Source organism: Natator depressus, chromosome 2 (genome assembly GCF_965152275.1).
Source record: "Natator depressus isolate rNatDep1 chromosome 2, rNatDep2.hap1, whole genome shotgun sequence".
Lineage (NCBI taxonomy): Eukaryota > Metazoa > Chordata > Testudines > Cheloniidae > Natator > Natator depressus.
The window spans coordinates 37,510,495-37,533,604 of record NC_134235.1 but is presented as its reverse complement, the minus strand read 5'-3'; the positions used below and the strand labels follow the sequence as shown (position 1 = coordinate 37,533,604).

Sequence of the window (23,110 nt, the reverse complement as noted above, 5' to 3'; positions counted from 1 at the left end):
CTGAGTTGACAGTGGGTGGCGGAGGGGGTGGGGCACCTTGGAGGTAGAGGGGGAATTAGCTCAAATGGTAGAGCGCTCGCTTAGCATGTGAGAGGTAGCGGGATCGATACCCGCATTCTCCAAGCTGCTGCTGTTGGTGCAGCTGCTCTTTCCCTCCCATCGCTCTCTTTTTTTCATCCCCACCCGCTTGCACCCACATACACCCTTGACGTCTGCGCAGAAAGGAGCGTTCCGGTCCACTCTGGGCTTTGCGGCAAGCCTCTTGTCCTCAGGCAGCCAAAGGGGCAGCTTCTCTTTCAGGAGCGTGTGTGTCTGAGTTCTTTTCTTTTGGGAGTCTCTTTGTGTTTGTTTTTCCTGAGGGAGGCGTGGGAGGCCGAGTCGGGTGTGAAAGGGTGGGAGTGGGAATGTGTCAATTATTGACGAAGGGGAAGGGAAATGGGCTGAGAAAAAGTTGTGTTTTCAAAGGCCCCTTTCGAGCCAGGCAGGAAGCTCCGGCGTCGGAGGGGTTTTCCGTTGCACCACCGTCCCTATTCTGGGTGGGAATCAGGGCTGGGGTCCCAGCGGTGTGCTGCGCGTGCTTGTGGGTCAGCGGGAGGATGCGGCGTCCCGGCTAGCAGGCAGGGCTAGCGTCGCGCCCCCGGCGTTCCGTTCTTCCCTTGCGGCGTTGTCTTCGTGCCGTGCCTGTTAGGGAGCCTTTGAGCGGTATATGTGTGCGGGCTTCCCGTTGGGTGAATTGAGGGTAGACTAGGCGGCGACCCAGCAACCGGGGCAGCCGTGAGGATGAAGGGATAGGTGTGTGTGGCTTCTTCCTTTCAAGGGCTGGGCACGGGCAAGCCTATAATTAGCCGTTAGTGCCAGTGGCACTTCTGCCTGACACCTTTTGAGTCACTGTGGGCTCTTTGTTCCTGTCTTCCTTCGATAGCTCAGCTGGTAGAGCGGAGGACTGTAGGTTTAATTCTCCTGGGAATCCTTAGGTCGCTGGTTCAACTCCGGCTCGAAGGAACTGGCTTTTGTTTCCTTTGTTACACGCTCTTCTTTAGCGCTCCCACTCTGGCCATTGCCCTGTTTTACTCCATTCGTGCGAGACAGGCCGATGGAAATCTGCTGCATTTAAAGCACCACTTGCCACTACTTTCCTCTACCACACCTGCTTCCAAGGATCTAGGCCACGGTTTACGCCTTCATAGGCAGAGTTCCTTTTTCTTCTCCCTCCCGCACTCACAGCGTAGACATGGAGCTATCGATGTCAGGCTTCAGAAGTGCCATTTGTCACCCTGGTAGCGGGGCGCCTCTGTCACAAAATGGACTGGCCGAAGCTATGTCCCCAAGCTGTCTTCGGTGTTTTTTGCGTGGGGCAGAGGTGCCGGGGGGACTTAGTTTCTGGTGGCAGGGAGCAGGGGAACGTAGGGGGAAAAGAAAAGGCCCTTTAGTCGCTGAGAGTCCCTTGTCCTTCAGGCTCAACCGATCGTGTGCGCTGCTGACGGCGGGCTATTCTGCTCATGGTTGTAGCAACGTGTGCGTTTCCATGGTTTGCTCTCCCTTTGTCCATCGTTCCTTTGCCTCATAAAGGTCAGTTTATGGAGGAGTGTGAGGGCGCGGTTCCATTTCTTTCCTTTTGGGGCTTTGGTCCATCACATTTGTAGAGCTGGGATTTCTTCTTGGGCAACCGTGATTGCAGAGCATGTGTAAAAGGCTTCTGGCGGAGAATTGCTACAAGCGCGATCTGGCGGAATTTCTGTCAAGGAGCTGCCGGGCTACCCGTAGATTATCTGAAGCTTTGCTGTCCTTGGCCTGTGCACGGAATAGGCGGGCAGGGAGGCAACTCGTCCCCTTTACTTGGCAGTTTTTGCTCTTCTTGTTGTCATGGAGGGAGGCGTTAGGTATGTGTGGGTGTGCAAGGCATGGGCGTGTGTGACTTTTTCTCTGATGGTCTCTGGACAGGTGTATTTTGTTTAAAGGCAAGAAAGGGAAGCAGCGTTGTTTGCTATGTCACGTGTCCTTGCTGAGTGGAGGTTCTTTCCAAGGTGCTGGGCAAGCGTAAAGGTAATTTGTTTTGCGGGGTGAAGAGCTCTCTGGAGGGGGTTTGCGCTGAGTTGACAGTGGGTGGCGGAGGGGGTGGGGCACCTTGGAGGTAGAGGGGGAATTAGCTCAAATGGTAGAGCGCTCGCTTAGCATGTGAGAGGTAGCGGGATCGATACCCGCATTCTCCAAGCTGCTGCTGTTGGTGCAGCTGCTCTTTCCCTCCCATCGCTCTCTTTTTTTCATCCCCACCCGCTTGCACCCACATACACCCTTGACGTCTGCGCAGAAAGGAGCGTTCCGGTCCACTCTGGGCTTTGCGGCAAGCCTCTTGTCCTCAGGCAGCCAAAGGGGCAGCTTCTCTTTCAGGAGCGTGTGTGTCTGAGTTCTTTTCTTTTGGGAGTCTCTTTGTGTTTGTTTTTCCTGAGGGAGGCGTGGGAGGCCGAGTCGGGTGTGAAAGGGTGGGAGTGGGAATGTGTCAATTATTGACGAAGGGGAAGGGAAATGGGCTGAGAAAAAGTTGTGTTTTCAAAGGCCCCTTTCGAGCCAGGCAGGAAGCTCCGGCGTCGGAGGGGTTTTCCGTTGCACCACCGTCCCTATTCTGGGTGGGAATCAGGGCTGGGGTCCCAGCGGTGTGCTGCGCGTGCTTGTGGGTCAGCGGGAGGATGCGGCGTCCCGGCTAGCAGGCAGGGCTAGCGTCGCGCCCCCGGCGTTCCGTTCTTCCCTTGCGGCGTTGTCTTCGTGCCGTGCCTGTTAGGGAGCCTTTGAGCGGTATATGTGTGCGGGCTTCCCGTTGGGTGAATTGAGGGTAGACTAGGCGGCGACCCAGCAACCGGGGCAGCCGTGAGGATGAAGGGATAGGTGTGTGTGGCTTCTTCCTTTCAAGGGCTGGGCACGGGCAAGCCTATAATTAGCCGTTAGTGCCAGTGGCACTTCTGCCTGACACCTTTTGAGTCACTGTGGGCTCTTTGTTCCTGTCTTCCTTCGATAGCTCAGCTGGTAGAGCGGAGGACTGTAGGTTTAATTCTCCTGGGAATCCTTAGGTCGCTGGTTCAACTCCGGCTCGAAGGAACTGGCTTTTGTTTCCTTTGTTACACGCTCTTCTTTAGCGCTCCCACTCTGGCCATTGCCCTGTTTTACTCCATTCGTGCGAGACAGGCCGATGGAAATCTGCTGCATTTAAAGCACCACTTGCCACTACTTTCCTCTACCACACCTGCTTCCAAGGATCTAGGCCACGGTTTACGCCTTCATAGGCAGAGTTCCTTTTTCTTCTCCCTCCCGCACTCACAGCGTAGACATGGAGCTATCGATGTCAGGCTTCAGAAGTGCCATTTGTCACCCTGGTAGCGGGGCGCCTCTGTCATAAAATGGACTGGCCGAAGCTATGTCCCCAAGCTGTCTTTGGTGTTTTTTGCGTGGGGCAGAGGTGCCGGGGGGACTTAGTTTCTGGTGGCAGGGAGCAGGGGAACGTAGGGGGAAAAGAAAAGGCCCTTTAGTCGCTGAGAGTCCCTTGTCCTTCAGGCTCAACCGATCGTGTGCGCTGCTGACGGCGGGCTATTCTGCTCATGGTTGTAGCAACGTGTGCGTTTCCATGGTTTGCTCTCCCTTTGTCCATCGTTCCTTTGCCTCATAAAGGTCAGTTTATGGAGGAGTGTGAGGGCGCGGTTCCATTTCTTTCCTTTTGGGGCTTTGGTCCATCACATTTGTAGAGCTGGGATTTCTTCTTGGGCAACCGTGATTGCAGAGCGTGTGTAAAAGGCTTCTGGCGGAGAATTGCTACAAGCGCGATCTGGCGGAATTTCTGTCAAGGAGCTGCCGGGCTACCCGTAGATTATCTGAAGCTTTGCTGTCCTTGGCCTGTGCACGGAATAGGCGGGCAGGGAGGCAACTCGTCCCCTTTACTTGGCAGTTTTTGCTCTTCTTGTTGTCATGGAGGGAGGCGTTAGGTATGTGTGGGTGTGCAAGGCATGGGCGTGTGTGACTTTTTCTCTGATGGTCTCTGGACAGGTGTATTTTGTTTAAAGGCAAGAAAGGGAAGCAGCGTTGTTTGCTATGTCACGTGTCCTTGCTGAGTGGAGGTTCTTTCCAAGGTGCTGGGCAAGCGTAAAGGTAATTTGTTTTGCGGGGTGAAGAGCTCTCTGGAGGGGGTTTGCGCTGAGTTGACAGTGGGTGGCGGAGGGGGTGGGGCACCTCGGAGGTAGAGGGGGAATTAGCTCAAATGGTAGAGCGCTCGCTTAGCATGTGAGAGGTAGCGGGATCGATACCCGCATTCTCCAAGCTGCTGCTGTTGGTGCAGCTGCTCTTACCCTCCCATCGCTCTCTTTTTTTCATTTGCACCCACTTACCCCCTTGACGTCTGCGCAGAAAGGAGCGTTCCGGTCCACTCTGGGCTTTGCGGCAAGCCTCTTGTCCTCAGGCAGCCAAAGGGGCAGCTTCTCTTTCAGGAGCGTGTGTGTCTGAGTTCTTTTCTTTTGGGAGTCTCTTTGTGTTTGTTTTTCCTGAGGGAGGCGTGGGAGGCCGAGTCGGGTGTGAAAGGGTGGGAGTGGGAATGTGTCAATTATTGACGAAGGGGAAGGGAAATGGGCTGAGAAAAAGTTGTGTTTTCAAAGGCCCCTTTCGAGCCAGGCAGGAAGCTCCGGCGTCGGAGGGGTTTTCCGTTGCACCACCGTCCCTATTCTGGGTGGGAATCAGGGCTGGGGTCCCAGCGGTGTGCTGCGCGTGCTTGTGCGTCAGCGGGAGGATGCGGCGTCCCGGCTAGCAGGCAGGGCTAGCGTCGCACCCCCGGCGTTCCGTTCTTCCCTTGCGGCGTTGTCTTCGTGCCGTGCCTGTTAGGGAGCCTTTGAGCGGTATATGTGTGCGGGCTTCCCGTTGGGTGAATTGAGGGTAGACTAGGCGGCGACCCAGCAACCGGGGCAGCCGTGAGGATGAAGGGATAGGTGTGTGTGGCTTCTTCCTTTCAAGGGCTGGGCACGGGCAAGCCTATAATTAGCCGTTAGTGCCAGTGGCACTTCTGCCTGACACCTTTTGAGTCACTGTGGGCTCTTTGTTCCTGTCTTCCTTCGATAGCTCAGCTGGTAGAGCGGAGGACTGTAGGTTTAATTCTCCTGGGAATCCTTAGGTCGCTGGTTCAACTCCGGCTCGAAGGAACTGGCTTTTGTTTCCTTTGTTACACGCTCTTCTTTAGCGCTCCCACTCTGGCCATTGCCCTGATTTACTCCATTCGTGCGAGACAGGCCGATGGAAATCTGCTGCATTTAAAGCACCACTTGCCACTACTTTCCTCTACCACACCTGCTTCCAAGGATCTAGGCCACGGTTTACGCCTTCATAGGCAGAGTTCCTTTTTCTTCTCCCTCCCGCACTCACAGCGTAGACATGGAGCTATCGATGTCAGGCTTCAGAAGTGCCATTTGTCACCCTGGTAGCGGGGCGCCTCTGTCATAAAATGGACTGGCCGAAGCTATGTCCCCAAGCTGTCTTCGGTGTTTTTTGCGTGGGGCAGAGGTGCCGGGGGGACTTAGTTTCTGGTGGCAGGGAGCAGGGGAACGTAGGGGGAAAAGAAAAGGCCCTTTAGTCGCTGAGAGTCCCTTGTCCTTCAGGCTCAACCGATCGTGTGCGCTGCTGACGGCGGGCTATTCTGCTCATGGTTGTAGCAACGTGTGCGTTTCCATGGTTTGCTCTCCCTTTGTCCATCGTTCCTTTGCCTCATAAAGGTCAGTTTATGGAGGAGTGTGAGGGCGCGGTTCCATTTCTTTCCTTTTGGGGCTTTGGTCCATCACATTTGTAGAGCTGGGATTTCTTCTTGGGCAACCGTGATTGCAGAGCGTGTGTAAAAGGCTTCTGGCGGAGAATTGCTACAAGCGCGATCTGGCGGAATTTCTGTCAAGGAGCTGCCGGGCTACCCGTAGATTATCTGAAGCTTTGCTGTCCTTGGCCTGTGCACGGAATAGGCGGGCAGGGAGGCAACTCGTCCCCTTTACTTGGCAGTTTTTGCTCTTCTTGTTGTCATGGAGGGAGGCGTTAGGTATGTGTGGGTGTGCAAGGCATGGGCGTGTGTGACTTTTTCTCTGATGGTCTCTGGACAGGTGTATTTTGTTTAAAGGCAAGAAAGGGAAGCAGCGTTGTTTGCTATGTCACGTGTCCTTGCTGAGTGGAGGTTCTTTCCAAGGTGCTGGGCAAGCGTAAAGGTAATTTGTTTTGCGGGGTGAAGAGCTCTCTGGAGGGGGTTTGCGCTGAGTTGACAGTGGGTGGCGGAGGGGGTGGGGCACCTCGGAGGTAGAGGGGGAATTAGCTCAAATGGTAGAGCGCTCGCTTAGCATGTGAGAGGTAGCGGGATCGATACCCGCATTCTCCAAGCTGCTGCTGTTGGTGCAGCTGCTCTTACCCTCCCATCGCTCTCTTTTTTTCATTTGCACCCACTTACACCCTTGACGTCTGCGCAGAAAGGAGCGTTCCGGTCCACTCTGGGCTTTGCGGCAAGCCTCTTGTCCTCAGGCAGCCAAAGGGGCAGCTTCTCTTTCAGGAGCGTGTGTGTCTGAGTTCTTTTCTTTTGGGAGTCTCTTTGTGTTTGTTTTTCCTGAGGGAGGCGTGGGAGGCCGAGTCGGGTGTGAAAGGGTGGGAGTGGGAATGTGTCAATTATTGACGAAGGGGAAGGGAAATGGGCTGAGAAAAAGTTGTGTTTTCAAAGGCCCCTTTCGAGCCAGGCAGGAAACTCCGGCGTCGGAGGGGTTTTCCGTTGCACCACCGTCCCTATTCTGGGTGGGAATCAGGGCTGGGGTCCCAGCGGTGTGCTGCGCGTGCTTGTGCGTCAGCGGGAGGATGCGGCGTCCCGGCTAGCAGGCAGGGCTAGCGTCGCGCCCCCGGCGTTCCGTTCTTCCCTTGCGGCGTTGTCTTCGTGCCGTGCCTGTTAGGGAGCCTTTGAGCGGTATATGTGTGCGGGCTTCCCGTTGGGTGAATTGAGGGTAGACTAGGCGGCGACCCAGCAACCGGGGCAGCCGTGAGGATGAAGGGATAGGTGTGTGTGGCTTCTTCCTTTCAAGGGCTGGGCACGGGCAAGCCTATAATTAGCCGTTAGTGCCAGTGGCACTTCTGCCTGACACCTTTTGAGTCACTGTGGGCTCTTTGTTCCTGTCTTCCTTCGATAGCTCAGCTGGTAGAGCGGAGGACTGTAGGTTTAATTCTCCTGGGAATCCTTAGGTCGCTGGTTCAACTCCGGCTCGAAGGAACTGGCTTTTGTTTCCTTCGTTACGCGCTCTTCTTTAGCGCTCCCACTCTGGCCATTGCCCTGTTTTACTCCATTCGTGCGAGACAGGCCGATGGAAATCTGCTGCATTTAAAGCACCACTTGCCACTACTTTCCTCTACCACACCTGCTTCCAAGGATCTAGGCCACGGTTTACGCCTTCATAGGCAGAGTTCCTTTTTCTTCTCCCTCCCGCACTCACAGCGTAGACATGGAGCTATCGATGTCAGGCTTCAGAAGTGCCATTTGTCACCCTGGTAGCGGGGCGCCTCTGTCATAAAATGGACTGGCCGAAGCTATGTCCCCAAGCTGTCTTCGGTGTTTTTTGCGTGGGGCAGAGGTGCCGGGGGGACTTAGTTTCTGGTGGCAGGGAGCAGGGGAACGTAGGGGGAAAAGAAAAGGCCCTTTAGTCGCTGAGAGTCCCTTGTCCTTCAGGCTCAACCGATCGTGTGCGCTGCTGACGGCGGGCTATTCTGCTCATGGTTGTAGCAACGTGTGCGTTTCCATGGTTTGCTCTCCCTTTGTCCATCGTTCCTTTGCCTCATAAAGGTCAGTTTATGGAGGAGTGTGAGGGCGCGGTTCCATTTCTTTCCTTTTGGGGCTTTGGTCCATCACATTTGTAGAGCTGGGATTTCTTCTTGGGCAACCGTGATTGCAGAGCGTGTGTAAAAGGCTTCTGGCGGAGAATTGCTACAAGCGCGATCTGGCGGAATTTCTGTCAAGGAGCTGCCGGGCTACCCGTAGATTATCTGAAGCTTTGCTGTCCTTGGCCTGTGCACGGAATAGGCGGGCAGGGAGGCAACTCGTCCCCTTTACTTGGCAGTTTTCGCTCTTCTTGTTGTCATGGAGGGAGGCGTTAGGTATGTGTGGGTGTGCAAGGCATGGGCGTGTGTGACTTTTTCTCTGATGGTCTCTGGACAGGTGTATTTTGTTTAAAGGCAAGAAAGGGAAGCAGCGTTGTTTGCTATGTCACGTGTCCTTGCTGAGTGGAGGTTCTTTCCAAGGTGCTGGGCAAGCGTAAAGGTAATTTGTTTTGCGGGGTGAAGAGCTCTCTGGAGGGGGTTTGCGCTGAGTTGACAGTGGGTGGCGGAGGGGGTGGGGCACCTTGGAGGTAGAGGGGGAATTAGCTCAAATGGTAGAGCGCTCGCTTAGCATGTGAGAGGTAGCGGGATCGATACCCGCATTCTCCAAGCTGCTGCTGTTGGTGCAGCTGCTCTTACCCTCCCATCGCTCTCTTTTTTTCATTCGCACCCACTTACACCCTTGACGTCTGCGCAGAAAGGAGCGTTCCGGTCCACTCTGGGCTTTGCGGCAAGCCTCTTGTCCTCAGGCAGCCAAAGGGGCAGCTTCTCTTTCAGGAGCGTGTGTGTCTGAGTTCTTTTCTTTTGGGAGTCTCTTTGTGTTTGTTTTTCCTGAGGGAGGCGTGGGAGGCCGAGTCGGGTGTGAAAGGGTGGGAGTGGGAATGTGTCAATTATTGACGAAGGGGAAGGGAAATGGGCTGAGAAAAAGTTGTGTTTTCAAAGGCCCCTTTCGAGCCAGGCAGGAAGCTCCGGCGTCGGAGGGGTTTTCCGTTGCACCACCGTCCCTATTCTGGGTGGGAATCAGGGCTGGGGTCCCAGCGGTGTGCTGCGCGTGCTTGTGGGTCAGCGGGAGGATGCGGCGTCCCGGCTAGCAGGCAGGGCTAGCGTCGCGCCCCCGGCGTTCCGTTCTTCCCTTGCGGCGTTGTCTTCGTGCCGTGCCTGTTAGGGAGCCTTTGAGCGGTATATGTGTGCGGGCTTCCCGTTGGGTGAATTGAGGGTAGACTAGGCGGCGACCCAGCAACCGGGGCAGCCGTGAGGATGAAGGGATAGGTGTGTGTGGCTTCTTCCTTTCAAGGGCTGGGCACGGGCAAGCCTATAATTAGCCGTTAGTGCCAGTGGCACTTCTGCCTGACACCTTTTGAGTCACTGTGGGCTCTTTGTTCCTGTCTTCCTTCGATAGCTCAGCTGGTAGAGCGGAGGACTGTAGGTTTAATTCTCCTGGGAATCCTTAGGTCGCTGGTTCAACTCCGGCTCGAAGGAACTGGCTTTTGTTTCCTTTGTTACACGCTCTTCTTTAGCGCTCCCACTCTGGCCATTGCCCTGTTTTACTCCATTCGTGCGAGACAGGCCGATGGAAATCTGCTGCATTTAAAGCACCACTTGCCACTACTTTCCTCTACCACACCTGCTTCCAAGGATCTAGGCCACGGTTTACGCCTTCATAGGCAGAGTTCCTTTTTCTTCTCCCTCCCGCACTCACAGCGTAGACATGGAGCTATCGATGTCAGGCTTCAGAAGTGCCATTTGTCACCCTGGTAGCGGGGCGCCTCTGTCATAAAATGGACTGGCCGAAGCTATGTCCCCAAGCTGTCTTCGGTGTTTTTTGCGTGGGGCAGAGGTGCCAGGGGGACTTAGTTTCTGGTGGCAGGGAGCAGGGGAACGTAGGGGGAAAAGAAAAGGCCCTTTAGTCGCTGAGAGTCCCTTGTCCTTCAGGCTCAACCGATCGTGTGCGCTGCTGACGGCGGGCTATTCTGCTCATGGTTGTAGCAACGTGTGCGTTTCCATGGTTTGCTCTCCCTTTGTCCATCGTTCCTTTGCCTCATAAAGGTCAGTTTATGGAGGAGTGTGAGGGCGCGGTTCCATTTCTTTCCTTTTGGGGCTTTGGTCCATCACATTTGTAGAGCTGGGATTTCTTCTTGGGCAACCGTGATTGCAGAGCGTGTGTAAAAGGCTTCTGGCGGAGAATTGCTACAAGCGCGATCTGGCGGAATTTCTGTCAAGGAGCTGCCGGGCTACCCGTAGATTATCTGAAGCTTTGCTGTCCTTGGCCTGTGCACGGAATAGGCGGGCAGGGAGGCAACTCGTCCCCTTTACTTGGCAGTTTTCGCTCTTCTTGTTGTCATGGAGGGAGGCGTTAGGTATGTGTGGGTGTGCAAGGCATGGGCGTGTGTGACTTTTTCTCTGATGGTCTCTGGACAGGTGTATTTTGTTTAAAGGCAAGAAAGGGAAGCAGCGTTGTTTGCTATGTCACGTGTCCTTGCTGAGTGGAGGTTCTTTCCAAGGTGCTGGGCAAGCGTAAAGGTAATTTGTTTTGCGGGGTGAAGAGCTCTCTGGAGGGGGTTTGCGCTGAGTTGACAGTGGGTGGCGGAGGGGGTGGGGCACCTTGGAGGTAGAGGGGGAATTAGCTCAAATGGTAGAGCGCTCGCTTAGCATGTGAGAGGTAGCGGGATCGATACCCGCATTCTCCAAGCTGCTGCTGTTGGTGCAGCTGCTCTTACCCTCCCATCGCTCTCTTTTTTTCATTCGCACCCACTTACACCCTTGACGTCTGCGCAGAAAGGAGCGTTCCGGTCCACTCTGGGCTTTGCGGCAAGCCTCTTGTCCTCAGGCAGCCAAAGGGGCAGCTTCTCTTTCAGGAGCGTGTGTGTCTGAGTTCTTTTCTTTTGGGAGTCTCTTTGTGTTTGTTTTTCCTGAGGGAGGCGTGGGAGGCCGAGTCGGGTGTGAAAGGGTGGGAGTGGGAATGTGTCAATTATTGACGAAGGGGAAGGGAAATGGGCTGAGAAAAAGTTGTGTTTTCAAAGGCCCCTTTCGAGCCAGGCAGGAAGCTCCGGCGTCGGAGGGGTTTTCCGTTGCACCACCGTCCCTATTCTGGGTGGGAATCAGGGCTGGGGTCCCAGCGGTGTGCTGCGCGTGCTTGTGCGTCAGCGGGAGGATGCGGCGTCCCGGCTAGCAGGCAGGGCTAGCGTCGCGCCCCCGGCGTTCCGTTCTTCCCTTGCGGCGTTGTCTTCGTGCCGTGCCTGTTAGGGAGCCTTTGAGCGGTATATGTGTGCGGGCTTCCCGTTGGGTGAATTGAGGGTAGACTAGGCGGCGACCCAGCAACCGGGGCAGCCGTGAGGATGAAGGGATAGGTGTGTGTGGCTTCTTCCTTTCAAGGGCTGGGCACGGGCAAGCCTATAATTAGCCGTTAGTGCCAGTGGCACTTCTGCCTGACACCTTTTGAGTCACTGTGGGCTCTTTGTTCCTGTCTTCCTTCGATAGCTCAGCTGGTAGAGCGGAGGACTGTAGGTTTAATTCTCCTGGGAATCCTTAGGTCGCTGGTTCAACTCCGGCTCGAAGGAACTGGCTTTTGTTTCCTTCGTTACGCGCTCTTCTTTAGCGCTCCCACTCTGGCCATTGCCCTGTTTTACTCCATTCGTGCGAGACAGGCCGATGGAAATCTGCTGCATTTAAAGCACCACTTGCCACTACTTTCCTCTACCACACCTGCTTCCAAGGATCTAGGCCACGGTTTACGCCTTCATAGGCAGAGTTCCTTTTTCTTCTCCCTCCCGCACTCACAGCGTAGACATGGAGCTATCGATGTCAGGCTTCAGAAGTGCCATTTGTCACCCTGGTAGCGGGGCGCCTCTGTCATAAAATGGACTGGCCGAAGCTATGTCCCCAAGCTGTCTTCGGTGTTTTTTGCGTGGGGCAGAGGTGCCGGGGGGACTTAGTTTCTGGTGGCAGGGAGCAGGGGAACGTAGGGGGAAAAGAAAAGGCCCTTTAGTCGCTGAGAGTCCCTTGTCCTTCAGGCTCAACCGATCGTGTGCGCTGCTGACGGCGGGCTATTCTGCTCATGGTTGTAGCAACGTGTGCGTTTCCATGGTTTGCTCTCCCTTTGTCCATCGTTCCTTTGCCTCATAAAGGTCAGTTTATGGAGGAGTGTGAGGGCGCGGTTCCATTTCTTTCCTTTTGGGGCTTTGGTCCATCACATTTGTAGAGCTGGGATTTCTTCTTGGGCAACCGTGATTGCAGAGCGTGTGTAAAAGGCTTCTGGCGGAGAATTGCTACAAGCGCGATCTGGCGGAATTTCTGTCAAGGAGCTGCCGGGCTACCCGTAGATTATCTGAAGCTTTGCTGTCCTTGGCCTGTGCACGGAATAGGCGGGCAGGGAGGCAACTCGTCCCCTTTACTTGGCAGTTTTCGCTCTTCTTGTTGTCATGGAGGGAGGCGTTAGGTATGTGTGGGTGTGCAAGGCATGGGCGTGTGTGACTTTTTCTCTGATGGTCTCTGGACAGGTGTATTTTGTTTAAAGGCAAGAAAGGGAAGCAGCGTTGTTTGCTATGTCACGTGTCCTTGCTGAGTGGAGGTTCTTTCCAAGGTGCTGGGCAAGCGTAAAGGTAATTTGTTTTGCGGGGTGAAGAGCTCTCTGGAGGGGGTTTGCGCTGAGTTGACAGTGGGTGGCGGAGGGGGTGGGGCACCTTGGAGGTAGAGGGGGAATTAGCTCAAATGGTAGAGCGCTCGCTTAGCATGTGAGAGGTAGCGGGATCGATACCCGCATTCTCCAAGCTGCTGCTGTTGGTGCAGCTGCTCTTACCCTCCCATCGCTCTCTTTTTTTCATTCGCACCCACTTACACCCTTGACGTCTGCGCAGAAAGGAGCGTTCCGGTCCACTCTGGGCTTTGCGGCAAGCCTCTTGTCCTCAGGCAGCCAAAGGGGCAGCTTCTCTTTCAGGAGCGTGTGTGTCTGAGTTCTTTTCTTTTGGGAGTCTCTTTGTGTTTGTTTTTCCTGAGGGAGGCGTGGGAGGCCGAGTCGGGTGTGAAAGGGTGGGAGTGGGAATGTGTCAATTATTGACGAAGGGGAAGGGAAATGGGCTGAGAAAAAGTTGTGTTTTCAAAGGCCCCTTTCGAGCCAGGCAGGAAGCTCCGGCGTCGGAGGGGTTTTCCGTTGCACCACCGTCCCTATTCTGGGTGGGAATCAGGGCTGGGGTCCCAGCGGTGTGCTGCGCGTGCTTGTGGGTCAGCGGGAGGATGCGGCGTCCCGGCTAGCAGGCAGGGCTAGCGTCGCGCCCCCGGCGTTCCGTTCTTCCCTTGCGGCGTTGTCTTCGTGCCGTGCCTGTTAGGGAGCCTTTGAGCGGTATATGTGTGCGGGCTTCCCGTTGGGTGAATTGAGGGTAGACTAGGCGGCGACCCAGCAACCGGGGCAGCCGTGAGGATGAAGGGATAGGTGTGTGTGGCTTCTTCCTTTCAAGGGCTGGGCACGGGCAAGCCTATAATTAGCCGTTAGTGCCAGTGGCACTTCTGCCTGACACCTTTTGAGTCACTGTGGGCTCTTTGTTCCTGTCTTCCTTCGATAGCTCAGCTGGTAGAGCGGAGGACTGTAGGTTTAATTCTCCTGGGAATCCTTAGGTCGCTGGTTCAACTCCGGCTCGAAGGAACTGGCTTTTGTTTCCTTTGTTACACGCTCTTCTTTAGCGCTCCCACTCTGGCCATTGCCCTGTTTTACTCCATTCGTGCGAGACAGGCCGATGGAAATCTGCTGCATTTAAAGCACCACTTGCCACTACTTTCCTCTACCACACCTGCTTCCAAGGATCTAGGCCACGGTTTACGCCTTCATAGGCAGAGTTCCTTTTTCTTCTCCCTCCCGCACTCACAGCGTAGACATGGAGCTATCGATGTCAGGCTTCAGAAGTGCCATTTGTCACCCTGGTAGCGGGGCGCCTCTGTCATAAAATGGACTGGCCGAAGCTATGTCCCCAAGCTGTCTTCGGTGTTTTTTGCGTGGGGCAGAGGTGCCAGGGGGACTTAGTTTCTGGTGGCAGGGAGCAGGGGAACGTAGGGGGAAAAGAAAAGGCCCTTTAGTCGCTGAGAGTCCCTTGTCCTTCAGGCTCAACCGATCGTGTGCGCTGCTGACGGCGGGCTATTCTGCTCATGGTTGTAGCAACGTGTGCGTTTCCATGGTTTGCTCTCCCTTTGTCCATCGTTCCTTTGCCTCATAAAGGTCAGTTTATGGAGGAGTGTGAGGGCGCGGTTCCATTTCTTTCCTTTTGGGGCTTTGGTCCATCACATTTGTAGAGCTGGGATTTCTTCTTGGGCAACCGTGATTGCAGAGCGTGTGTAAAAGGCTTCTGGCGGAGAATTGCTACAAGCGCGATCTGGCGGAATTTCTGTCAAGGAGCTGCCGGGCTACCCGTAGATTATCTGAAGCTTTGCTGTCCTTGGCCTGTGCACGGAATAGGCGGGCAGGGAGGCAACTCGTCCCCTTTACTTGGCAGTTTTCGCTCTTCTTGTTGTCATGGAGGGAGGCGTTAGGTATGTGTGGGTGTGCAAGGCATGGGCGTGTGTGACTTTTTCTCTGATGGTCTCTGGACAGGTGTATTTTGTTTAAAGGCAAGAAAGGGAAGCAGCGTTGTTTGCTATGTCACGTGTCCTTGCTGAGTGGAGGTTCTTTCCAAGGTGCTGGGCAAGCGTAAAGGTAATTTGTTTTGCGGGGTGAAGAGCTCTCTGGAGGGGGTTTGCGCTGAGTTGACAGTGGGTGGCGGAGGGGGTGGGGCACCTTGGAGGTAGAGGGGGAATTAGCTCAAATGGTAGAGCGCTCGCTTAGCATGTGAGAGGTAGCGGGATCGATACCCGCATTCTCCAAGCTGCTGCTGTTGGTGCAGCTGCTCTTACCCTCCCATCGCTCTCTTTTTTTCATTCGCACCCACTTACACCCTTGACGTCTGCGCAGAAAGGAGCGTTCCGGTCCACTCTGGGCTTTGCGGCAAGCCTCTTGTCCTCAGGCAGCCAAAGGGGCAGCTTCTCTTTCAGGAGCGTGTGTGTCTGAGTTCTTTTCTTTTGGGAGTCTCTTTGTGTTTGTTTTTCCTGAGGGAGGCGTGGGAGGCCGAGTCGGGTGTGAAAGGGTGGGAGTGGGAATGTGTCAATTATTGACGAAGGGGAAGGGAAATGGGCTGAGAAAAAGTTGTGTTTTCAAAGGCCCCTTTCGAGCCAGGCAGGAAGCTCCGGCGTCGGAGGGGTTTTCCGTTGCACCACCGTCCCTATTCTGGGTGGGAATCAGGGCTGGGGTCCCAGCGGTGTGCTGCGCGTGCTTGTGGGTCAGCGGGAGGATGCGGCGTCCCGGCTAGCAGGCAGGGCTAGCGTCGCGCCCCCGGCGTTCCGTTCTTCCCTTGCGGCGTTGTCTTCGTGCCGTGCCTGTTAGGGAGCCTTTGAGCGGTATATGTGTGCGGGCTTCCCGTTGGGTGAATTGAGGGTAGACTAGGCGGCGACCCAGCAACCGGGGCAGCCGTGAGGATGAAGGGATAGGTGTGTGTGGCTTCTTCCTTTCAAGGGCTGGGCACGGGCAAGCCTATAATTAGCCGTTAGTGCCAGTGGCACTTCTGCCTGACACCTTTTGAGTCACTGTGGGCTCTTTGTTCCTGTCTTCCTTCGATAGCTCAGCTGGTAGAGCGGAGGACTGTAGGTTTAATTCTCCTGGGAATCCTTAGGTCGCTGGTTCAACTCCGGCTCGAAGGAACTGGCTTTTGTTTCCTTTGTTACACGCTCTTCTTTAGCGCTCCCACTCTGGCCATTGCCCTGTTTTACTCCATTCGTGCGAGACAGGCCGATGGAAATCTGCTGCATTTAAAGCACCACTTGCCACTACTTTCCTCTACCACACCTGCTTCCAAGGATCTAGGCCACGGTTTACGCCTTCATAGGCAGAGTTCCTTTTTCTTCTCCCTCCCGCACTCACAGCGTAGACATGGAGCTATCGATGTCAGGCTTCAGAAGTGCCATTTGTCACCCTGGTAGCGGGGCGCCTCTGTCATAAAATGGACTGGCCGAAGCTATGTCCCCAAGCTGTCTTCGGTGTTTTTTGCGTGGGGCAGAGGTGCCAGGGGGACTTAGTTTCTGGTGGCAGGGAGCAGGGGAACGTAGGGGGAAAAGAAAAGGCCCTTTAGTCGCTGAGAGTCCCTTGTCCTTCAGGCTCAACCGATCGTGTGCGCTGCTGACGGCGGGCTATTCTGCTCATGGTTGTAGCAACGTGTGCGTTTCCATGGTTTGCTCTCCCTTTGTCCATCGTTCCTTTGCCTCATAAAGGTCAGTTTATGGAGGAGTGTGAGGGCGCGGTTCCATTTCTTTCCTTTTGGGGCTTTGGTCCATCACATTTGTAGAGCTGGGATTTCTTCTTGGGCAACCGTGATTGCAGAGCATGTGTAAAAGGCTTCTGGCGGAGAATTGCTACAAGCGCGATCTGGCGGAATTTCTGTCAAGGAGCTGCCGGGCTACCCGTAGATTATCTGAAGCTTTGCTGTCCTTGGCCTGTGCACGGAATAGGCGGGCAGGGAGGCAACTCGTCCCCTTTACTTGGCAGTTTTTGCTCTTCTTGTTGTCATGGAGGGAGGCGTTAGGTATGTGTGGGTGTGCAAGGCATGGGCGTGTGTGACTTTTTCTCTGATGGTCTCTGGACAGGTGTATTTTGTTTAAAGGCAAGAAAGGGAAGCAGCGTTGTTTGCTATGTCACGTGTCCTTGCTGAGTGGAGGTTCTTTCCAAGGTGCTGGGCAAGCGTAAAGGTAATTTGTTTTGCGGGGTGAAGAGCTCTCTGGAGGGGGTTTGCGCTGAGTTGACAGTGGGTGGCGGAGGGGGTGGGGCACCTTGGAGGTAGAGGGGGAATTAGCTCAAATGGTAGAGCGCTCGCTTAGCATGTGAGAGGTAGCGGGATCGATACCCGCATTCTCAAGCTGCTGCTGTTGGTGCAGCTGCTCTTTCCTTGCCATCGCTCTCTTTTATTCATCGCCACCCGCTTGCACCCACATACACCCTTGACGTCTGCGCAGAAAGGAGCGTTCTGGTCCACTCTGGGGAGATCCGGCCTTTGGGAAAATAGCATCCTGTTTGTTCCTCTACGCGCCATAATATTAATATAGATATGCGCTTTTTCTGAATATGGCATAACTGAGATACGTTTTATGCAAGATGGGACATGTGAGGTATCATTGGAAAGGTTATGACATGCTGAATAGTATTATCCATTCTATTTATGTATCATTTTTGTATGACTAGTTAGGATTATTCACTTTGTAGCAATTACTACCGTTTTTTCACCTGGGGAACGCCCACCACACAGATGCAATTAATCTGGATTGGGACGTTAGGGAGAATAATAGGACTTTGAGGATAATAGGACTTTAAGGACTTTAATAATAGGACTTTGGGTATAGTGACCTTTGTCCTTCCTTAGAAGTTTCCTAGTAAGCTTCTAAGGGCATGTCTACACTTTCAGAGTTACAGCACCGGGAATTACAGCGCCGTTCAGACAGCGCCGAAGGAAAACTGCTGTTGGGTGTTCACACTGACAGCTGCCTGTGCAATAGCATGTTCAGACTTGTGGCACTTGTGGCGCTGTTCGGAGCGGTGCACTCTGGGAAGCTACCCCACAGAACACCTCTTTCTCTTTTGCCGTTAAGACTTGTGGGAAGGCGGAAGGGGTCAAGGGGCATCCTGGGTTCTGTTCCAATGCCCCGTGATACATTGGTTCTCATCCCAGCAATCCCTGTGCTTCCGTTTGCATTTGGCGCCATATTTCAACAGTTTGTGTACTGCACGCCCTGCCCTGTCTGTTTCGGGCTGCAGGAATGGATCCCGAGCTGTTGACCAGTATGCTGTTCACACTGACCAACACCTCATAATTGGCAGCGGAGTTATTCCTTAAACTACAAAGGAAAGAGGTGTCCGACATCGATGTCGCCACGTGTAGTAGCTACGATGTGAGATTGCTTGTGGAATTCGTGGAGGTGCTGACCACAGTGGAATGCCGCTTTTGGGCTTGGGAAACAAGCACTGAGTGGTGGGATCACATCATGCTGCACATCTGGGATGACAAGCAGTGGCTGTCGAACTTTAATATGAGGAAAGCCACAATCATGGGACTGTGTGATGAGCTCGCCCCAGCTCTGCGGTGCAAGGACACGAAAATGAGAGCTGCCCTGTCACTGGAGAAGCGCATGGCAATTGCACTGTGGAAGCTGGCTACTCCAGACTGCTACCGGTCGGTCACTAACCAGTTCGGAGTGGGAAAGTCGACCTTTGGACTCGTGTTGATGGAAGTGTGCAGGGCCATTAATTGCATCCTGCTCTGGAAGACCATGACTCTGGGCAACGTGTGTGACATTGTGGATGCCTTTGCACAAATGGGCTTCCCTAACTGCGGAAGGGAGATCAATGGCACGTACATTCCAATTCTGGCTCCAAACCACCTAACCACTGAGTACACTAATCAGAAGGGGTATTTCTCAATGGTTCTCCAGGTGCTTGTCGATCACCGTGAGCATTTCACAGAAATTAATGCAGGCTGGTCTGGAAAGGTGCATGACTCATGCATCTTTCGTAACACTGGCCTATTCAAGAAGCTGCAAGCAGGGACTTTCTTCCCAGACCAAAAGATCACCATAGGGGAAGTCGAAATGCCCAATGTGATCCTGGGAGACCCCACCTACCTCTTAATGCTGTGGCTCATGAAGCTAATGAAAAAGGCTAATGTAGTGCCAATCTTTAAAAAAGGGAAGAAGGAGGATCCTGGGAACTACAGGCCAGTCAGCCTCACCTCAGTCCCTGGAAAAATCATGGAGCAGGTCCTCAAAGAATCAATCCTGAAGCACTTACATGAGAGGAAAGTGATCAGGAACAGTCAGCATGGATTCACCAAGGGAAGGTCATGCCTGACTAATCTAATCGCCTTTTATGATGAGATTACTGGTTCTGTGGATGAAGGGAAAGCAGTGGATGTATTGTTTCTTGACTTTAGCAAAGCTTTTGACACGGTCTCCCACAGTATTCTTGTCAGCAAGTTAAGGAAGTATGGGCTAGATGAATGCACTATAAGGTGGGTAGAAAGCTGGCTAGATTGTCGGGCTCAACGGGTAGTGATAAATGGCTCCATGTCTAGTTGGCAGCCGGTGTCAAGTGGAGTGCCCCAGGGGTCGGTCCTGGGGCCGGTTTTGTTCAATATCTTCATAAATGATCTGGAGGATGGTGTGGATTGCACTCTCAGCAAATTTGCAGATGATACTAAACTGGGAGGAGTGGTAAATACGCTGGAGGGGAGGGATAGGATACAGAAGGACCTAGACAAATTGGAGGATTGGGCCAAAAGAAATCTGATGAGGTTCAATAAGGATAAGTGCAGGGTCCTGCACTTAGGATGGAAGAATCCAATGCACCGCTACAGACTAGGGACCGAATGGCTAGGCAGCAGTTCTGCGGAAAAGGACCTAGGGGTGACAGTGGACGAGAAGCTGGATATGAGTCAACAGTGTGCCCTTGTTGCCAAGAAGGCCAATGGCATTTTGGGATGTATAAGTAGGGGCATAGCGAGCAGATCGAGGGATGTGATCGTTCCCCTCTATTCGACACTGGTGAGGCCTCATCTGGAGTACTGTGTCCAGTTTTGGGCCCCACACTACAAGAAGGATGTGGATAAATTGGAGAGAGTCCAGCGAAGGGCAACAAAAATGATTAGGGGTCTAGAGCACATGACTTATGAAGAGAGGCTGAGGGAGCTGGGATTGTTTAGTCTGCAGAAGAGAAGAATGAGGGGGGATTTGATAGCTGCTTTCAACTACCTGAAAGGGGGTTCCAAAGAGGATGGCTCTAGACTGTTCTCAATGGTAGCAGATGACAGAACGAGGAGTAATGGTCTCAAGTTGCAATGGGGGAGGTTTAGATTGGATATTAGGAAAAACTTTTTCACTAAGAGGGTGGTGAAACACTGGAATGCGTTACCTAGGGAGGTGGTAGAATCTCCTTCCTTAGAGGTTTTTAAGGTCAGGCTTGACAAAGCCCTGGCTGGGATGATTTAACTGGGAATTGGTCCTGCTTCGAGCAGGGGGTTGGACTAGATGACCTTCTGGGGTCCCTTCCAACCCTGATATTCTATGATTCTATGATTCTATGATATATGGGGCAACTTGACAGCAGCAAGGAGCAGTTCAACAACAGGCTGAGCAAGTGCAGAATGACTGTGGAGTGTGCATTTGGCCATTTAAAAGCCCACTGGCAATGCCTGTATGGGAAGTTGGACATGGCCGATGACAATATTCCTGTGGTTATAGCTGTGTGCTGTATGCTCCATAATATTTGTGAAAGGAAGGGTGAAAGCTTCACTGAGGGCTGGACCGCAGAGGCTTAGTGCCTAGAGGCTGAGTTTCAACAGCCAGAGACCAGGGTTATTAAAGGGGCACAGCGTAGGGCCATAAATAAAGATCAGGGATTCTTTGAGGCAGCATTTTGAAGCTGAAAGCCACTAATATTTGTTGCTGTGCTCGGGATGGCAGTGCTTGTAATGCTAGGAGGTGATTCATAGAATCATAGAATATCAGAGTTGGAAGGGACCTCTGGAGGTCATCTAGTCCAACCCCCTACCCAGAGCAGGACCAGTCCCCAACTAAATCATCCCAGCCAGGGCTTTGTCAAGCCTGACCTTAAAAACTTCTAAGGAAGGGGATTCCACCACCTCCCTAGGTAACGCATTCCAGTGTTTCACCACCCTCTTAGTGAAAAAGTTTTTCCTAATATCCAACCTAAACCTCCCCCACTGCAACTTGAGACCATTACTCCTTGTCCTGTCATCTGGTATCACTGAGAATAGTCTAGATCCATCCTCTTTGGATCCACCTTTTAGGTCGTTAAAAGCAGCTATCAAATCCCCCCTCATTCTTCTCTTCCGTAGACTAAACAATCCCAGTTCCCTCAGCCTCTCCTCATAAGTCATGTGTTCCAGACCCCTAATCATTTTTGTTGCCCTTCGCTGGACTCTCTCCAATGTGTCCACATCCTTCTTGTAGTGTGGGGCCCAAAACTGGACACAGTACTCCAGATGAGGCCTCACCAATGTCGAATAGAGGGGAACGATCACGTCCCTCGATCTGCTGGCAATGCCCCTACTTATACATCCCAAAAATGCCATTGGCCTTCTTGGCAATAAGGGCACACTGTTGACTCATATCTAGCTTCTCATCCACTGTAACCCTTAGGTCCTTCTCTGCAGAACTGCTGCCTAGCCATTCGGACCCTAGTCTGTAGTGGTGCATTGGATTCTTCCGTCCTAAGTGCAGGACTCTGCACTTGGCCTTGTTGAACCTCATCAGATTTCTTTTGGCCCAATCCTCCAATTTTGTCTAGGTCCCTCTGTATCCTATCCCTACCCTCCAGCGTATATACCACTCCTCCCAGTTTAGTGTCATCCACAAACTTGCTGAGGGTGCAATCCACACCATCCTCCAGATCATTTATGAAGATATTGAACAAAACCGGCCCGAGGACCGACCCTTGGGGCACTCTGCTAGATACCGGCTGCCAACTAGACATGGAGCCATTGATCACTACCCGTTGAGCCAGACAATCTAGCCAACTTTATACCCACCATGTAGTGCATCCATCCAGCCCATACTTCTTTAACTTGCTGACAAGAATACTGTGGGAGACCGTGTCAAAAGCTTTGCTAAAGTCAAGGAATAACACGTCCACTGCTTTCCCTTCATCCACAGAGCCAGTTATCTCATCATAGAAGGCAATTAGATTAGTCAGGCATGACTTTCCCTTGGTGAATCCATGCTGACTGTTCCTGATCACTTTCCTCTCCTCTAAGTGCTTCAGAATTGATTCCTTGAGGACCTGCTTCATGATTTTTCCAGGGACTGAGGTGAGGCTGACTGGCCTGTAATTCCCAGGATCCTCCTTCTTCCCTTTTTTAAAGATTGGCACTACATTAGCCTTTTTCTAGTCTTCCGGGACTTCCCCCGATCGCCATGAGTTTTCAAAGATAATGGCCAATGGCTCTGCAATCACATCCGCCAATTCCTTTAGCACTCTCGGATGCAATGCATCCGGCCCCATGGACTTGTGCATGTCCAGCTTTTCTAAATAGTCCCGAACCACTTCTTTCTCCACAGAGGGCTGGCCACCTCCTCCCCATGCTGTGCTGCCCAGTGCAATAGTCTGGGAACTGACCTTGTTCATGAAGACAGAGGCAAAAAAAGCGTTGAGTACATTAGCTTTTTCCACATCCTCTGTCACTAGGTTGCCTCCCTCATTCAGTAAGGGGCCCACACTTTCCTTGGCTTTCTTCTTGTTGCCAGCATACCTGAAGAAACCCTTCTTGTTACTGTTAACATCTCTCGCTAGCTGCAACTCCAGGTGTGATTTAGCCTTCCTGATTTCATTCCTACAAGCCCGAGCAATATTTTTATACTCATCCCTGGTCATTTGTCCAATCTTCCACTTCTTGTAAGCCTCTTTTTTGTTTTTAAGATCAGCAAGGACTTCACTGTTAAGCCAAGCTGGTCGCCTGTCATATTTACTATTCTTTCTACACATCGGGATAGTTTGTCCCTTTCACCACAATAAGGATTCTTTAAAATACAGCCAGCTCTCCTGGACTCCTTTCCCCCTCATGTTATTCTCCCAGGGGATCCTGCCCATCAGTTCCCGGAGGGAGTCAAAGTCTGCTTTTCTGAAGTCCAGGGTCCGTATTCTGCTGCTTTCCTTTCTTCCTTGTGTCAGGATTCTGAACTTGACCATCTCATGGTCACTGCCTCCCAGGTTCCCATCCACTTTTGCTTCCCCTACTAATTCTTCCCGGTTTGTGAGCAGCAGGTCAAGAAGAGCTCCGCCCCTAGTTGGTTCCTCCAGCACTTGCACCAGGAAATTGTCCCCTACAGTTTCCAAAAACTTCCACAAGGCACGGGATGGTGCACATGATACAAGAAGGGGCCTTAACATAATTGTATATTACTTTGCAGTGCTCTTTTTGCTTTCACTTAATAGAATAAAGATGTCTTTCAATAAAAGAATTGTGTTTCTTTGAAAGCATACAACCAGAGGAGAGAGTCAAATGAAAAAAATCGTCAGCAGGGAGAGGGGTGGGGGAAGGGAAGGTCTCAAGAGGAGGTGGGGTCCCGGGATCATACCCAACCTTCTCCTTTGGAGAATGATGCAACGAGTGCTGTACTTCAGCAGGGCCAAATTGCGGAGGGATGGGTGTTGAGTGCAGTGAGTAGTGGGAATCCACACTGCTGGACTCTGAGG

General features: G+C 53.0%; 1 long non-coding RNA gene and 16 other non-coding genes across 17 annotated transcripts in view; all 17 read left to right on the top strand.

Annotated features, from left to right (window-relative positions):
• The window catches only part of LOC141982184 (uncharacterized), a 93,709-nt gene that overhangs the window by 21,289 nt on the left and 49,310 nt on the right, over positions 1-23,110 (top strand). The gene's annotated exons all lie outside the window — the stretch shown is intronic.
• TRNAA-AGC (transfer RNA alanine (anticodon AGC)) lies at positions 50-122 on the top strand. Its single transcript has one exon. It is a non-coding gene; the product is annotated as a tRNA-Ala (tRNA).
• Positions 913-1,002, top strand: TRNAY-GUA (transfer RNA tyrosine (anticodon GUA)). The gene is given in 2 exon segments: positions 913-949; positions 967-1,002. It is a non-coding gene; the product is annotated as a tRNA-Tyr (tRNA).
• Positions 2,138-2,210, top strand: TRNAA-AGC (transfer RNA alanine (anticodon AGC)). The gene has a single exon. It is a non-coding gene; the product is annotated as a tRNA-Ala (tRNA).
• TRNAY-GUA (transfer RNA tyrosine (anticodon GUA)) lies at positions 3,001-3,090 on the top strand. Its single transcript is given in 2 exon segments — positions 3,001-3,037; positions 3,055-3,090. It is a non-coding gene; the product is annotated as a tRNA-Tyr (tRNA).
• Positions 4,226-4,298, top strand: TRNAA-AGC (transfer RNA alanine (anticodon AGC)). Its single transcript has one exon. It is a non-coding gene; the product is annotated as a tRNA-Ala (tRNA).
• On the top strand, positions 5,079-5,168 carry TRNAY-GUA (transfer RNA tyrosine (anticodon GUA)). Its single transcript is given in 2 exon segments — positions 5,079-5,115; positions 5,133-5,168. It is a non-coding gene; the product is annotated as a tRNA-Tyr (tRNA).
• TRNAA-AGC (transfer RNA alanine (anticodon AGC)) lies at positions 6,304-6,376 on the top strand. Its single transcript has one exon. It is a non-coding gene; the product is annotated as a tRNA-Ala (tRNA).
• TRNAY-GUA (transfer RNA tyrosine (anticodon GUA)) lies at positions 7,157-7,246 on the top strand. Its single transcript is given in 2 exon segments — positions 7,157-7,193; positions 7,211-7,246. It is a non-coding gene; the product is annotated as a tRNA-Tyr (tRNA).
• On the top strand, positions 8,382-8,454 carry TRNAA-AGC (transfer RNA alanine (anticodon AGC)). The gene has a single exon. It is a non-coding gene; the product is annotated as a tRNA-Ala (tRNA).
• On the top strand, positions 9,235-9,324 carry TRNAY-GUA (transfer RNA tyrosine (anticodon GUA)). The gene is given in 2 exon segments: positions 9,235-9,271; positions 9,289-9,324. It is a non-coding gene; the product is annotated as a tRNA-Tyr (tRNA).
• Positions 10,460-10,532, top strand: TRNAA-AGC (transfer RNA alanine (anticodon AGC)). Its single transcript has one exon. It is a non-coding gene; the product is annotated as a tRNA-Ala (tRNA).
• On the top strand, positions 11,313-11,402 carry TRNAY-GUA (transfer RNA tyrosine (anticodon GUA)). Its single transcript is given in 2 exon segments — positions 11,313-11,349; positions 11,367-11,402. It is a non-coding gene; the product is annotated as a tRNA-Tyr (tRNA).
• On the top strand, positions 12,538-12,610 carry TRNAA-AGC (transfer RNA alanine (anticodon AGC)). Its single transcript has one exon. It is a non-coding gene; the product is annotated as a tRNA-Ala (tRNA).
• Positions 13,391-13,480, top strand: TRNAY-GUA (transfer RNA tyrosine (anticodon GUA)). Its single transcript is given in 2 exon segments — positions 13,391-13,427; positions 13,445-13,480. It is a non-coding gene; the product is annotated as a tRNA-Tyr (tRNA).
• TRNAA-AGC (transfer RNA alanine (anticodon AGC)) lies at positions 14,616-14,688 on the top strand. The gene has a single exon. It is a non-coding gene; the product is annotated as a tRNA-Ala (tRNA).
• TRNAY-GUA (transfer RNA tyrosine (anticodon GUA)) lies at positions 15,469-15,558 on the top strand. Its single transcript is given in 2 exon segments — positions 15,469-15,505; positions 15,523-15,558. It is a non-coding gene; the product is annotated as a tRNA-Tyr (tRNA).